The 15653-nt window shown below is 44.2% G+C and overlaps 1 protein-coding gene across 4 annotated transcripts in view; it reads left to right on the top strand.

Annotated features, from left to right (window-relative positions):
* THSD4 (thrombospondin type 1 domain containing 4) overlaps window positions 1-15653 on the top strand; it is a 639484-nt gene that overhangs the window by 6825 nt on the left and 617006 nt on the right. Inside the window, exons 1-2 of one of the 4 annotated variants that reach the window (XM_019659630.1) lie at window positions 6419-6465; window positions 14651-14731. The exons of 2 other annotated variants lie outside the window; for them this stretch is intronic. The gene's annotated coding sequence lies outside the window, so the exon portion shown is untranslated. Of the gene's footprint in view, window positions 1-6418; window positions 6466-14650; window positions 14732-15653 lie in introns of those variants that run through there. One more of the 4 variants, XM_019659631.1, reaches the window with a different exon arrangement.

The following is a 15653-nucleotide window of genomic DNA, read 5'->3' as shown; positions in this document are numbered from 1 at the left end:
AAGAAAGTCTTTGATTTAGTTTTGTAATATTATAAAGATATTGCTGACCTGTGCTTCATTTTTAACTGGGTAAACTTTTTTTAAACAAAATGCATCATTTGACAAAGTGAATTTTAAAAAGTAATAAAAAAAAAGGGATGCAAACTGCAGCTGTTTCTTTTTCTGTTTTCTTGGAGCTTTTTCTGCTTCATCCTTGGTCAAAGCTAATAATAGTAATACTTACCAGTTGCTGAGAGGGGGGTTGGACCTGACAGTGGACATGAGGCCCTCTGAGACTGTGTGAGCAAGTTTATTGCTGGTTATAGGTGAGCCTTGCAGGTGGAACCATGTCTTCATGTTCTGAAGTCTCATTATAGGCTGTGCACTGAACATTCTAACCTCTCACTCCATTTAGCATCTTTTCCTGAACAGACAGGTACCCAGGCCCTGCTTGACATTAGTGAGGCCCAGGATTTTATTCTGCTTGAAGTTGAAAGGACCTTCTGGCCAGCTAAGGGAGAAGGAACCACTATCATAGAGTTGTCACAGGGACTGCATTAACTTATTTAATTCTCTCAACAATCCATGTGAGCTAGACATTATTCCTATTCTGTAGCTTAGAAACATGAGGCTCAGAGAGGTTAAGGAACTTGCATGGGCTCACACAGCAAGTAGGTGTCAAAGTTTTGCTTGAATTCTAGTTCATCTGACTCCAAAGCATGTGCTCTGTGGAACTAATGAGACAGTTAGGACCTCAGTCTAATTGTAACCCACTGAAAAGTCTAATTGTAATTCACCATTTTAAAGTATATAATTCAGTGGTTCTTAATTTATTTACGAAGTTGTGCAACTCTCAACATTATCTGATTCCAGAATATTTCATCATTTCAAAAAGAAACTTTGTAGCCATTAGAAGTCCCTCCCTACTCCTTCCTCCTCCAGTCCCTGGAAACCACTTATCTCTTTTCTGCCTCTATGGAATTCCGGACTTTTCCTATAAATGGAACCATACAATATGTGGTCTCTGGTGACTGGCTTCTTTCACTAAGAATAATGTCCTTAAGCCTCACCCATGTCGAAGTGTGCATCAGTATTTCATTCCTTTGGATTGGTGTGTAACCCNGTGACTGGCTTCTTTCACTAAGAATAATGTCCTTAAGCCTCACCCATGTCGAAGTGTGCATCAGTATTTCATTCCTTTGGATTGGTGTGTAACCCTCTTTTAAAATAAAAAGGAAGGCTATTTTGCTTAGAGAAGGGGTGGTGTTACAGTGTCAGAACTGACGCAGCTTCAGGGGGTGTCCAGTTTTTGCTATGGGCAGATGTGAAGGAACTGCAAAACAGGAGCAGGTGCAGCAGGTGGGCGCTCCTGCCTGAGTGTGGAGGTGCAAGCGGGTGGGGCTGGCTGGGTCCTAAGTCTTGGAGAAGAGAGGAGGCCCAGCCTCTGTCCTCCAGACCCCTTGTTGGGTTGCCCTAGGCAGAGCCTATGCAGGCACATCCTGGAGAGGCAGGGTGGGTGCAGTTCATCCTGCCCGGGAGAAACGGCCCAGAGGCTTTGCAGTCATCTCGCCACAGGCTGCCTAGTTTGGGTGCTGTGCACCCATGTTAGCCCCTGCCTGTCTCCTGCACGGCTTGTACGTCCAGGTGTCAGATGCCGTGTGCTGAGACAGTGCTGCTGATTGGCTGTTTAAGTTTCCAGATATAATACTTCATTTGTTTCTGATTACAAAGGTAAGGTATATTTATTGTAGAAAACTAAGAAATATAGAAAAACCCAGAGAAGAAAAATAAAAATCATTCATAATTCCCCAACCAATGATAGTCATTATTTTTAATGTGTATCTATCTATCTATCTATCTATCTATCTATCTATCTATCTATCTATCTCTGTATTATCTACACACATGTATACACACATACTGTTTTATAAAATGGTAACATGCTGAACATTGTTTTGTTCACTGCTTTTTTCACTTAACAATAAATACATCATGTATTGTTAACATTTGTTGGTAGACGTATTGTATTGTTACATAGGATCACATTTTCCTATGTACTAAATATTCACTGTTCTTCTAAAACATGATTTTATTACTGGCTGGAGGGTATTTTAAAAGTATTCATGTTTGCTTAAACAGTTTCCTATTTTTGGACCTGTTGTTTATTTTTCCAATATGATTTATAAATGTAACTGCATCTTTTGTGCCTATTTTATACTCCTGTCAATGCATAGTGCTGTTTCTGGGACAAAAGGTACAAGTCCTCTTAAGGTGTTTGATACATGGAGTCACATTGGCCTTCCAGAAAGACTGTATGATTTATAATTCCACAACTGTGTTATTTTTTAATTAGAGTTTTACTGTACCTGTAACTTTACCAAAACATTCCCTCCATCCTTCTCTCCCTCTCTCCCCGCTCCCTTGTTGTCTTCCCCCCTCTTTCCTCCTCCCCTTCCTCCTCTTCTTCCCCCCACCCCCACCTCATATTTGCATAGTACACTAACAGCTTATATTATTCTGTTTTCTCCTTGATATTTGCCTATAATTTGAATTTAAGCATGTGCACAATTTGTCTTTGTCACTTAGTATGATTTTGTATAAACGTTTCCCGCTCTTAACCTAGTCAGGGCTTCCATTTTTAAGCATGATGACAGTTTCCATCATTTTTTTCCATCATGGTTCCCCACCCTCTCTGTTAGCAGTCTAGGTTGTTTCCAGTTTTTCCCTAATCAAAAAATTAGTGCTACCAGCATGAATGTTCAATTTGCTGTAATTTTTTATTTAAATCTCACATCCGTTTTGGCAACTCAGTTTCGAGCCATGTAATGACCAGGTCAAAAGCAGGAGCCTTTCTAGTAACACAAATGCAGCTCTGGGGCTCATCTGAGAAAATGCCGCTGGGAGTCCAGGTGAGAGTACTGAGAAACAGAATGGGCACTTGTTTTCTGCCCCCCCCTCTCCTTTCCTTAGTAGGTACTGCTGTTTTCTCAGGCTCACATTGGGGAACTCAGTACCTCTCCTAACAAGGGATGCAAGAGATGGGAACTTTCTGAGTTCCCTACAGGGAAATTATGTCAGTGTTCATACAGTGTTCACATGTACACAGAATCGTACAGTACATGGTCTTTTGTGACTGGCTTCTTTTGCTAGGCACAGTGAAGTGGAGGTCTTGGCCACTTCTGAGATCATGCTAATATTCTGTAGTGGTTCTGTATGGGCATCGCTCTGCATTCATTCTCCTGCACCCCGTACCTTCTGAGCCCCTACTAGGTGTCAGGGAACCCTGCATTGTAAATGGTGTGAATTCCAGTCCTGACTTTTCACTTATTATTGCCTCTGTGGTTGAACAGCTTAACCTATTTGAGCTTCAGTTTCCTGGTTTGTGAAGTGGACTCATCACCGTACGTGCCACAGGAGTTAGAGAAGACAGCATATGTACAGTGTTCATCCTACAATGAAACAAAGGGCCTGCTGCGTGCCTAAATGAGTGCTGCAAGGTCCATCCAGCTTCAAGGTGAAGAAGACGCCATTCCTGCCTGGGAGGCCTTGCAGCCTTGGAGGGGCAGGCAGACAGAATGACCAGTTTGATCCACATGGTGCAGCAGGAAGGCTGGGGACCCGGAGAAGGGCATCAGACTGTGATTGGTGGGAATTCAGAGAGACTGGAGCCCTCCACCCCCCACCTAACCGGGGGGAGAAAGGAAGTAGAAGCATATTATGTTTTATGGGAGGGCTGTGTTCTTGAAACCCTCACAAGGATTCAGATCTCTTATAATTCAGACTATTATTTTTTTCCCCTTAAAATAAATGTAAAGAACGTGCAAGTGTGCTTGATACATTCTCAGGACGCAGTTTTGTTTCCTGTTGCTTTTTACGTGGTTGGGGTGTTATCTCCGACACGGCACGGTGGGTGTGCTCAGGTTGCCTACTTATCTGATGACCGGTATTTGGCTTCGTCAGTAGCAAACCTGGTTGTTGTTGCTGCCGTCATCATCGTCTCAGTGTGTTTTAATCTGGCACTACCATTTCGCAGACAGTTTAGATCAGGGGTCGGCAAACATTTTTTGTAAAGGACCAGACAGTTAGTAGTTGGGCTTTGCATGCTGTATAGTCTTTGTTGCAACTAATCAACTCTGCTTTTTGAGCACAAAAGCAGCCATAGACAATGCATAAGTGAATGGGCCGGGCTGTGTTCCTGTAAAATTTTATTTATGGACACTGAATTTGAATTTCATACAATTTTCATATAATAAAATAGTTTTATTCTTTTGATTTTTGTTCAACCATTGGAAAATATGACAAAAACAGGCAGTGGGTCAGGTTTGTCCCACTGGCCAGTTTGCTGACCCCTGGTCTAGATGACGATAATATTTGAAAGTTGTTTTAAAAAGAGTGAATGTTAAAATATCCCAATAGTCAACGAAACCACTCATAGATGTTCCAGTGCTCATAAAAGTATAGCTTAATTCCCAAGTTCTATCAAAAGATTGTGGGTATTTATCAGCCTCGGTGATACTAACATAGGCAATTAGTTCAGCACAATTTGTAATTCTTAAGTAGTTATTCTAATGAATTTAACAATTTAAATCACATTATTTTGACATTTAGGCATCAAATACTTCATTAAATTTCATGATTCCAATTATATATTATACCATAAAGCTGCTTATTATTTCATACCATCCATGAGTCTAGCAGCTCTGCCTGACTCTGAGCAGATGGATGGCCTTTAGCAGGGGTTTGGAACTTGATTCTGGCCGGATTTTTTATTGTAAAAACCAGGGGAGGGCATGGAAGGAGCACCAAAGCTTGTGTCTGGCACATGGCGAATGTAGGATAAGCGTTTGTTCCCTCTCTCCTTCCCTTTCCTCCCTACCTCAAAGCTCTGTGTATTTGGTCAGCGCCAAAACATGCTGAGCCTCTTTGAAATTGTTACTTTGGTTCTTTCCACATGAAGTAAAGTCAGTAACCTTTTTAAATGGAAACAAAAACAGAGGCTGTTAGCAGTTTCCCTTCCCAGGTCACCAGCTTTTGCTTGCTGGAGAAGAAGCAGTACTGTGCTGAGACCCCTGGCCGGGCCAGATGCGAGGTCCCAGGTCCAAGGAAGGCTCCTCCAGCGGGGTACAGACCCAGGTCTCCAGCCAGGAGAGGGATGCTTGGCCTGCAGGTTGCCCTGAGTTCTGCAGCTCCTGGATGCGTCTTGGTGTCAGGGATTCTAATGGTAGGAAAGCCAGAATCCTCTAGATGGAAGACCACCAGCCCCGAAGGTGACTGTGATGCCGTAGCTCTTGGCTGGCAACTGTGCTTTTACTGTGTGTGTTGGATGGAAGGTCTGTCCTGAGTAGACGTGTGTTTGTGTTGTTTAGGGGACGATGGTGCATAACCGTGTGTGCGTTCTGGCCTTGGGGTGTGGCAGGATGTGAAGGGAGGCAGCCACTGGTCTCTGGCTAGCTCGATTTTTTGTTACTATATTGGGTTGGGGCTGGCATTCTTTCTGTGCTTTAGGAGCTCCTTGGTTTATAGGTAAGTGGTCTTGGAGCCAGGGCCTGGGTGTTGGGTTCTGACTTTGCTACTATCTTGCCGTTTGACTTCTAGTAATCCATTCTTCATCTCTGGAATCACCTCAGCCATTTCTGAGAGCCCACTTCTCAGTTCAGACATGTGGGGAGCCTAGGCTTTCACTCCCACACAGCAGCACTAAGATGTCCCTTCCCCTCCCTTCTGGGGTGGTCAGAGGAGGCCTAGTGGAGAGTCAGGACTCTTACTGTCACCTGACGCTCAGAGGGATGTCCAAGAGAGAACTCAACCCAGAGCAGCGGTGACCAGTTTCTTAACCCAGAGCAGCGGTGACCAGTTTCTTGTCTCTGCACAAGAAAGGATTCAAGAGCGAGACAGATGCAGGAAAGTGAAAGTGATTTATTGAAAATGAAAGTACACACTTGAGAGGAAAGTGTGGGTAAACTCAGAGAATGAGTCACCCCAAGGAAGTCACGATCAGGGGCTTTTATCCCTCCCATGGCAAGAATTGGTGACGTCCCATTGTCATGGTTCATTCATCTCCTCCCCTGGGTGGGACCCTCCATTTCTGCTTTTTCTTCCTTATTTCGTTCCTCCAGAACTGTCATGGTGTCAGAAGCATGATGGGAGTCGTAGTAACCTCAATGCAAATGACATTATAATGACATTAAAATTAGCTAAAGGTAAGGTTCCCCCATCATAGGGATTAGCCTTGCTGGATGAAACTAGTTCTTGTTTTTCTCCACCAGCTGCAGGTACTGGATACAGTAGCTTGTCTAACCAGCGAGGCACCTCACATTGTACCCTGGAGGGGGCTGTCAATTTCCTAGACTGTCTGTCCTGCCTCATTACTACTACCCAGCAGTAACAAGGCCATGCATCCCCTTCTGCCTGCTCCCACCTCACCAGTGGTGCCAGTGAAGGCCACCTGAGGCACAGTAATGAGGCACTCCTGTCCCTCCTAGCCAGGTAAGTATCAGTGGAGACCTGTTGAAGAGCTAGAACTCCTGCTCAACAGTAATCATAAGTCCCCCTTCTCCTGTGGGTATCAGTGGAGGTCAAGCGGGGAACCTGAACTTCTGTCCCCACCTGGTCATAATGAGGCAGGGCCTCCCTTCCCCTGTTGCAGCAGTGTCAGATTTAAGTAAAATCCAGAGCCTTATAACATAATAAATAGCAAAAATGCCCAGATTTCAATTGAAAAATCACTCATCATTACCCCAAACCAGGAAGATCTCAAACTGAATGAAAACCGATTATTAACTTATGCTGATACTGAGATGACAGAGATATGAGAATTATCTGACAAAGATTTTAAAGCAACCATCATGACAGTGCTTCGTTGAGCAATTATGAACATGCTTGAAAGAAGGGGTAAAATAGGAAGTCTCGGCAGGGAAAAGGATAATTTAAAGAAGAACCAAATGAACATTTTAGAACTGAAGTAAACAATAACTGAAATAAAATCTCACTGGATGGGCTAAACAGAAGAATAGAAATGACAAAGGAAAGAATCAATGATTTTAAAGATATAACAATAAAAATTACCCAATCTGAACAACAGAGAGAAAATAGACTGGGGAAGAAAACAAAACAAAACAAAACAGATCCTCAGGGACCAGTAGGACTGTAACAAAAGACGTAATGTGTCTTTGAAATTCTAGGAGAGAAGAGGATGGGACTGAAACAAAGTACTTGATGAACTAATTGCTGGAAAGTTCCCAAGGTTAGGATAAGACACAAACCTACAGATTCAAGAAGCTTAGTGAATTCCAAAGAGGATAAACCCAAAGAAATCCATACCAAGATCCAGCATAGTCAAACTTCTGAAAATAGTTTTGAAAAAGAATAATAACATAGGAGGAATCAGTCTACCAGGTTTGAAGACTTATCTAGCTACAATAATCAAGACTATGTGGTACTGGCAGAGGGATAGGCACAGAGATCAATGGAACAGAACAGAGAACCTAGAAATATCCCCCTCTGATTTTTGACAGAGGTGCATAGGGAAATCAAAGAAACACTAACAGTAATTATCTGAATAATGACTTGGATGAGGCTGGTCGAAGATGCAGTGGACAGGAAAGAGCTATGACGCAAACTAGGAGAGAGAATACAAATGAAGAGTTGAGAGTTGGCAGAAGACTGGACCTAGGGGACATCAGAGGGGGTAATCATAGATGCCCAGGTAATCTTTGAGCTTTATCACTGGAAGGGGGTGATGCCACCACCAAAGTAGGAAACCTGGGCAGGTGGAGGACTTGGTGTGGAGCTGGTAACCTGGTCCCTTTATTATTCATCTTGAGTGGGCCGTCAGCAGGAGGAAATTAGAAATATAGGAAAACAGTCTGAATAAGAGGGTAGGTCTTGAGACGATGTTGTTTGAGACCTCAGCATGAGATAATAATCAAACAGGTCAGAGTGTAAGAGTCCTTACCCAGCATGCACAGCTCGTTAGGTGGGGCTGGGTTATTTATTATTGATATTTTTCTAGTCTTGGTTTGGGTCACAGGGAGACTAACCAGGCAGATAGAAGAGACAGGAAGAGAACAGACTTGCATGGCCATTGACAATGGAGTTCAAGAAAATGGGTATGGTAACAGTTTTATTCTTGAGAAATCCAATTACCTTTTATTGTCTCCTTTGACCTCTGGGTGACCTTGACTCCAATTACTTGCCTTTCTTGGCCTCCTTGAAAATGTTTCCTAATTCATGAGAGGGCTGTCTGTTTCGAATTATCATAATCTTTTAATCATGGCACCAGATTTCAGCTTTACCTAATACCAACCCATCACTGAATTATGTCAAAGAAGTTAGAGTAATTTGCTATGTTTCCGCTTCCTTCCGTAAGGATGGACGGAGGCTTTTGGCATACATCGCACAGCCGTGATTACTATAAATCATTGACTAGATTTCTATCCTTTAAGAAAATAATGACATAACTCAAATGTCAGTGCAGAAGCCCTAAGAGCAGAGCAGGAAAAGTCAAATCCTTTCTCCTGATGTTCATAAGCAGCAAGGGCAGAGCGTGTGGCTGGCTGATTTATGGGGGCTGCGGCGTGCTGAGCCGGAATGCTTTCTGGACAAGCAAATGTGCAGGGGCACTGAGAAAATATCCTGGACTCAAGGCCAAAGCTGTCCTGGAGTGAACAGGGCCGAGCCCAGCCTCATACACAGCGTCTCCCCTGACGGGGTGTTTGGCACCCAGCAGCCTTCCTGGGAGTGGATATTTGATGCAGTGTGTCAGGAGACCTGAGAGGCATTCATTGTAGTGCCAAGACAAGCCATGGTCCCAACAACCAGGTGGGCTTGGGCCCAGATCATGCAGCTGCCACTTACTAGCTCTGTGATCTCAGGTATATTGTATCACTGTTTGCAGCCTCGGTTTCCTTCTCTGTAAAATGGGAATGTCAGTAGCACCTACCTCTTAGGGTTGTCTTGAGAATCAACCAAAACAATGTTTGAAAAGTATTTAGTATAGCTTGTCATGGATTATACACTCAATACATTAAAAAAAACCCTAGTCCTAGCTTTGCTTTTAATTAGCTGCAAAACCTTGCACCAGTCATTTTATTTCATTGAGTATGAGTTTATTAATCTGTAGATCATGAATACAAAATAATGAAATTGGGGAGTTGGGTTAGTATTCCCCAGTTTTTTGGTGCTTTGCAATTCTGTGATCAGATGTCAATTTGAAAAGTCATAAGGGAAATAATTGATAGTTTAAAGACATAAAAACTTATTTACATAAAAATGATAAACGAAATTACAAGACAATCAAATTGAAAACGTGTTCTAGACAAAATAAGGGTTAACAGCCTTAATACTAGAAAGAGCTCTTAGAAATCAATTCAGAACATTATGAACATTACAGAAACATTGGTAAAAGAAATTTAAGAAGAGATAGTACACTTGGCTAATAAAATGAAAATTTGTTTGAAATTCACAAATAATCAAGAGTACATATTAAAATGACTTCCTTATTTTTTTTTTCTTTTTGCCAATTGAGACAAACACATTGTATGCCTACCCTGTACCAAAAGATTTCCTCCTGTGAATACAGGCAGACTGCGTTTTCCACTCTCTTGCAGTTGGGAATAGCTAGATGACTAAGCTGGGCAATGGAATATGAGTGGTAGTGATTCCAGCTACCTGTGTGGAGCCATTAGCTAAATCCTCCATGATTTCTCTTTTCCCTTGTTTGTTCACTGGATAGAAAAAAAACAACTAAGGATCCTGAGTCCCCAGACCATGGTGGAGCTACTAGATGAAAAGAGAGTGGGTCGATGGATGCCTGCATGACTGTATAGAATAGTGTCCCTGCCAACCCACATCAGACAGTGAACTGAGCAAAAAAATGTTTTGTTGTGTTAAGCCATTGAAATTCTGGGATGGTTTATTGCAACAGTTAGTTAGCCTACCTTAACTAATTATCAAGTTAGGAAAGATTATAATGCTAACATTATTAGCAAGTGTGTTTATTTCATCCACTACATGTGGAATTTTAGGAGGATATACTCTTTTCTAAAATAGCCCATATATATGAAGGACCTTAAGTAGTCATACCTTTTGGCTTAGTGATTCTATTTTTAGGAATCTGTCATAAGGAACTGAGCAGAGAAGCAGATAAAGAATTTTATACAAAGATGTTCATCACAGATTCCAACAATAAGGGAACTTATAGGATATGTTATCTGACTTCCATGGGATGAACTATTTATTATACAGTAATTAAAAATGTTCCTGAATATTACTAGTGAGATGCTTGTGATTTAAAGTGAAAAACAATGCAAACCTGTATGATTTTGTTTACATAGACGTATTATATGTAAGACATGCAGGTAATATGTTTAAGCATTCTGCATAGAAAAAGACCAGAAGGTAAAACACCAAGACATTTCATAGTACTTAATTTGCATTGTGAGATTATGAGTAATTATAGCTTTCCTTTTTATGTTTCCCCCGTAGTTTTCAAATGTTCCTCAATAAATGTGTAATTTTATAGACAGATTTTTTTTTTCTAAAAGAATACCACATGAACTATGTTACATCCAGCCCTGACGTCTTATCTAGACCTATTTTGTGGATGAATATAGTACTTACGCTCTATGAGTATGTTTTCATTGTTAGTGCATTTGGCAAACCCTCTTTCCCCAACACACGTGTGTGTGTTTGTGTGTATGTCTGCACACAGATGTGCATAGGTGCTTGCCAGAGTGACAAGAAGCCATTTGTAGACGGCAGGACCTGAGCCTTGTACCAGAAGAAAAGGGAAGTGGACCAGGAGGGTAGCTTAGCCTGAGCCAAAGCTGCCCTTAGTCCAATGGCCACCTGCCTTTCACCAAGGTGGCTGTAGAATGCGTGTATATTGGTTTTTGGAATGAGATGGATCCTCCTCTTGAAGAAGGCTTTGGTGGCACATTAGAAAATCTGTGGTTCACGTGCAGGGCTCAGCTGTGCTTGTCTGATCTTGTTTCCTTTGGTAACTGCGGCGCGGGGATTCCTAACTGCTCTTGGCAGAGGATGCTGTGGAGAGCCTGCAGAGGCTGAGTGGGGAGAAAGGCTGGAGAGTGTCTCACAGTGGCTTTGATTCCTAGGTAGGGTGGCCTAGGTAGCTGTGATCCCATCACAGCTGTTTTTGTGTGTGTGTCGGGGGGGCTTTAGGGGTGGGGCAGAGAATGTCCTTGCTGGTATTAAGTTCAGGAACAATTAGCAGTTACCACAGAGGAGTAAAGTGGCTTTTCAGATCCTGGGCACCGGACCTTGGAAACACAGCACGATCATGCTTTGAAGGGAGGTCTCTGTGAGATTGAATGCAAGCTCTTTCTGTCATCACAACACCTACTGTGGCCCAGGCGCTCCTCTAGGCATCAGGAATACAAAAAACAAGTCTTTGAGAAGAGTCTTTATCTTTTGTAATCCCATGTTAGGGGGAGGAAAGACACGCATAAATCATAATGATACACTGTGACAACTGCTAAATTGGAGCTCTCCATGTGAGACCTACACAGACGTAAAGAAATTTAACCAGGTTTATCAAATGCTGCAAATCAAATGCCTAAGGAAGTAATATTTGGGGGAGAGAAGATGCTCTTACTCTAAATACATTTCCCCCTTTGATCTTCAGTATCATATCACTCGAAATTGAAAAAAGCAACTTGGTACAGAAGCAGGAAAAACTGGCTCATTTATTTTAAATATCTCGCCAGCCTGATATTCCTGCCCTTGAATCCTTTCCTTAGTTACCTGGGAAACGTTTTTAAGAACTGAAAACAAACATAGCTCACATCAGTGTTAATGATTGTGAAAATGATGCTATTTGTATTGAAATCCTTAACTAATCTAATCTGTACTCATTACCTAATTTCTACAGGTAAGAAAGGTGAAGTCAGGTGTTTTCTTCAATGAGTAACAAAACCCACTGTAATGTGTGAACTTGGAAAACTCCAGGGAGTTTTAATAGATCTTCTCCATATGTTTCCCTAATTTGCGTTCTGTGGGTTTTCGTGTGGCTATGGGAAAGCCCGTTTGCGGTAATGGAGGTTCACTGGGAAGAAGTGAGTTCTGTGGCTGAATTTGAATATGACAGGGAAGAAAGGATGGGCTTTGCAAGGGGGTTCAGCAAAGACCCGGAGCAGAGGGAGTGTTAGGGGAGCAGTCCTCTGGCTGGCCTCCACCCAACGCCCAGTAGGAAGAGGCTGGTGATTTGACCAGCCTGGGTCTCCAAGGGCAGCTCCCCCAGTATCCTGCTGCTGGGGGCAAGATTTCCTGAAACAGTTGTGGCGAGTGGTGACGGCCACCAGAGGGCTCAGGATGGTCAACCCTCCCTGGAGGCAGCACAGATCTGCTGTGGGTTAGTGCCTTCTTTCTGGGGCAGCAGACATTCATTGAGCATCAGCAGTAGCAGACAGACAGAAATCAGACACGGACCTTGTTTTCTAAGAAGTAAAATCCTGTTAGAGACACATGCCATTCATCCTTTATGCATTCATCCATTCATCCATTAATGCGACAGACTTTCGCTGCATGACCACCTGTACCAGCCACAGATGAGTAAAGATGTAAAGATGAGAAGCTCCAATGAGGGACAAGCATAAACAGAGCATGTTAGGTATCTGTTAAAAGAGAAGATCCCTCCACCCCTTTTTTTAAGCTTCTAGACCTGTACCTCCATTGTTGGCTGACCTATTTGCCCACTATATTGTTCATGATGACTATTTAAGGGACAGCCCTCCCTCTGTTCTTCCCACCTGCTCTGGATAATCGTTTGGTTTTCAGCGGGGCATGCCTTCAAGAAATAAGAACACCCCCTTTTCTGCCTCTTGCTTTCTGGCTGCTCTTTTTGGCAGCCTTCTCCCTTATCCAGCCAACGTTCTTTCTTAAACACCCACCACATCTTCTCAGTTGAGGGGTGCAGGGGACCCCCTGCACCTCCTTTTCACCTGACCTGCACCTCGGGACCGCCTCCCCCTGGGTTTCCTTCCCAGCTTTCTCCTTCTTCACCTCCCCTTCTGGCTCACTGGGCGTTGGTGGTCCTTGGTCCTCTGTCCTCTGTCATTCGTTCACACTGTGCTCTCTCTCCAGTAGAGGGTTTGTCCATTCACAGAACACACTAGTGCCTCGTTTTCTTTTGAAGGTTCCAGAAGCCTTTGTCTTTCCACAAACCTTGTCGCTCAACCAGCTATTAGTTCCCTGTGCCTGAGATTCCGGCTCTGATTCTTCTAATCTCTTAAAGCCTGCCTGGTCCATGGAGGCACCCCCAGAGCCCAGAGGCAGCGAGGGCAGGGATCCCAGGATGGACTTTGGAGTCACGCTACCTGGCTGTGAAGACCCCCAGTGCTGCTGCGTACTCTCTGCGGTGTGGGGAAATCCACTAGCCTTCCCATGCCTCAGTTTTCTCCTCTGTAACCTGGGTGCAGCGCTAGTTACCGACTTCATAGAGTGGTTATGAGATTCAATGAACTGGTACATAAAGTCCTCAGTGTGGTGTCCAGTATATAACAAGAATAATGGAAGTGCTGACCATAAGGTCTGCTATGCTACTACTTACTGCCTTGGAATGTTGGGGCTCCCTTTCGCCTGTACCAGCCGTTGGACTCTCAGTCTGAAGTAATTTATCATTGTCAAAAAACATTCATTTGTGTGTTTATTTATTCTGCCTCAGTCGGAGTGCGAGCTCCTCAAGGGCAGGGATCCCCCCTCCCGTCGTATTGGGTGTCTTGCATGAAGCCTAACTCAGTATGCTCATTAGCTGGTGGTGACCCGATTGCCCCATATGCAAATGTTCAGGGACCTCAGGGGGACTGGTGCCAGCCCTGCAGGGCATGTGTGGCCACTCTGCTGTGTTGCGACTTGTGGACTTCATGCAGTGTATCGATGGAGGCCTACTATGTTCCTTTACCTCCAAACTAGTACTGGAGATGACACCTCGGAAAAAGACCTGTAGCAGCAGCCTCTGTTTTGATCCTTTAAGCCAGCCCTGTTTGTATCAGGGAGAAGGCAATGTCAAATGATGGTTAAATGCATAGATTCTGGGCTCTGGCTGCCTGGGTTTGAATCCTGGCTCTCCTGCCTGCTAGCTGGTGACTTTGGACAAATGAGTTAACTCCTCTGTGCCTCTGTTTCCCAGTGGGACCTCCTTCAGGGGTTGTTGTGAGGATAAAATGAGTTAATATTTGCAAAGCCCTTAGACTCCATTTGATACTCCATAACCACTCAGTAGATGTTTGCTAGCATCCTCAGCCTCCATATTATTGTCTGAAATAATAGGTTATTAAATTGCTCATCTTAGTTCACTTGACTCTAGATGATGCCCATGGCATAATAAACAGTCATTCCTGAAATGTTTGCCTCCCAGCAAATCTGTGAGGCATACCCAGCCCTTTGGGATAGCATCTGTTTACTCATTCATTCATTCATTCATTGAGCGTCCGGCTGGGCATGATCCTCTACTAAGTGGAAGGCAGTGAGTCTAATAGAGTGAAAAGCAGACCAACTCTGGTGTCCGTGGCCTGTGTTCAGTCCCACCCTACCATTGACCCACTGTGTGGCCTCAGTTTTGCTGTGAGGATTAAATAACATGACTTATGTCCCGTATCTGGTTCTTAGTAAAAGTTGATTCTTGACTCTTCTTCCGCTTTCCTGATAATGGAAGACAGGGATGGGCTGGACAGACTCTGATGTTGGGAGCTGCCGTTCTGGGACTTTGTCCGCAGAGAGATAACTGGAATGTCAGGTAGGTGGCACTGCAAACAATGGACCAGGGTTCTGGGAGAAGGCAATTTGTATAAATGGCCGCAGGGCAGGAGGACATGTTGGTGGGCACAGGATGGATCTGGTGCAGAGACTCCCAGTCTGTCAGGACCCTCGGTGAGGAGGGGGGGGCCCGGGGCGGGCAGCTTTCACAGTGGAACCAACCGGCAGGTTCTGAGCCTCGCCCTCACCATGTGTTACTTACTGGGTGCTGATGTGGGGTCTGGAACTGCTTCCTTCAGAAATCTGTGGTCCTCATTCTTGTGCTGGTGAGTCACTTCCTCTCCCCCCGGGACTGGGCTTTTGTTGGTCCCGGTGGTTGCTTTCCATGTGGGCGTTCCAGCGGGAGAAGACTGTGTGTGGGAGCGAGCGGAGCGGAACTGGCGCCTGCAGTTGGGATGTGCCTTTCTGAAGCCAGTCATGACAGGCTGAGCACATCCTTCTCTTCTGGAGTACAGCCTCATGTTAGGCGGGGTCTTCCAGGAGCTCTGGTCAGGGCATGAGGTGAGGGGCAGGAAAGGTGCTCAGAGGTGGGCCTATGGGTGAGGAGCAGCAGAGTAGCACCATTGTTTGGAGCTCAGTGGCACCTCCTACGGTCAGGGGAGCCATTCTCTGCCCTGGGTTAGATCTGTCATCGCACCTCTTCCTGTCCCCATCATCCTGAGCCTGGAAGTTTCCTGCTGCTTCTTCCTGGTGTGTGGGGACCGTGACTCCGGCCTGAACAAAATCAGGTGACTCGTTAGCCTTGCTGTAGGATCTTTGTGGAAAGGAGAGAAGCTGAGGTTTCCATCCCCCAGGGAGCACATGTTCTAATAGAAATTAGGCTGTTAGGTTTTTTGTTCACTGTCAAGAAAGATTATAAATCAACAGGAGCAAACCACAAATGCGGACTCAACTCCATAGAT

This window comes from Hipposideros armiger, unplaced genomic scaffold, assembly GCF_001890085.2.
Source record: "Hipposideros armiger isolate ML-2016 unplaced genomic scaffold, ASM189008v1 scaffold_302, whole genome shotgun sequence".
Classification (NCBI taxonomy): Eukaryota; Metazoa; Chordata; class Mammalia; order Chiroptera; family Hipposideridae; genus Hipposideros; species Hipposideros armiger.
This window is presented reverse-complemented; position numbering and strand designations above follow the sequence as displayed.